The following is a 788-nucleotide window of genomic DNA, read 5'->3' on the forward strand; positions in this document are numbered from 1 at the left end:
TCACATCCCAGCGGCCTGACTGTGGAAAGGGGGCAGCAGCCATGGCAGGGGACTGGCTAGGGGCCTTCAGGGGAGGTTGGAGCCCTGCCCGTCCCTTCCCTGAGACTTACTATCTCGATAGGCCGAGTCCAGAGCCGTGGGTTCAGGCCTCCAGGCACGACCGAAGGCCGGGCAACTGCCAAAGAGAAAACACGAGGGTGAAAGAACAGTCAGTGTCTGGAATGTGGAACCCCGACCTCCTGGCTCCCCGGGTTCTGGGAACTCCGGCAGCCACGGGCTCCTGAGCTTCGCACTCCAGTGCCCCCAGCAGCAGACTGGAGGATCTCACTGGGAAGCAGACAGGCACAGTAGCAGGGTCACGAGTCCACAACTTAAGGGGACACCCAAACACTTACCGTATTTGCCGGCGTATAAGTCGACTGGGCGTATAAGACGACCCCCTAACATTTCCACTCAAAATACAGAGTTTGTTATATACTCGCCGTATAAGACTACCCCCTCTTCCGCACACCTTCCACACACCAAATAAAAGGTAAAACAATATCAGATTTGATTTTAACATTTTAATTTATATTCAAATGCTTATGACATGCAGGAAAACTGTCACAAGGCTGTATGTAATCAAACATATACATAAAACAGTGCAAGTTTATTACCGGTAAACATACCGGTAATTCACTAAAGAAAACACACTCTATAGACTGGTACCGTAGATGCTTCTCAGGAACACAGGCAAGCAGCCCACAACCTAGAGGGACTGTCAATGATAGAAGTAAGATAACAAATAG

General features: G+C 50.1%; 1 protein-coding gene across 2 annotated transcripts in view; it reads right to left on the bottom strand.

Annotated features, from left to right (window-relative positions):
* Positions 1 to 788, bottom strand: part of TLR8 (toll like receptor 8) — a 16,855-nt gene that overhangs the window by 7,799 nt on the left and 8,268 nt on the right. Inside the window, exon 1 of one of the 2 annotated variants that reach the window (XM_015563955.1) lies at positions 111 to 170. The exons of the other annotated variant lie outside the window; for it this stretch is intronic. The gene's annotated coding sequence lies outside the window, so the exon portion shown is untranslated. Of the gene's footprint in view, positions 1 to 110; positions 171 to 788 lie in introns of those variants that run through there. 2 annotated transcript variants of the gene reach the window in all.

Source organism: Myotis davidii, unplaced genomic scaffold, assembly GCF_000327345.1.
Source record: "Myotis davidii unplaced genomic scaffold, ASM32734v1 scaffold1277, whole genome shotgun sequence".
In the NCBI taxonomy this organism is placed as follows: domain Eukaryota; kingdom Metazoa; phylum Chordata; class Mammalia; order Chiroptera; family Vespertilionidae; genus Myotis; species Myotis davidii.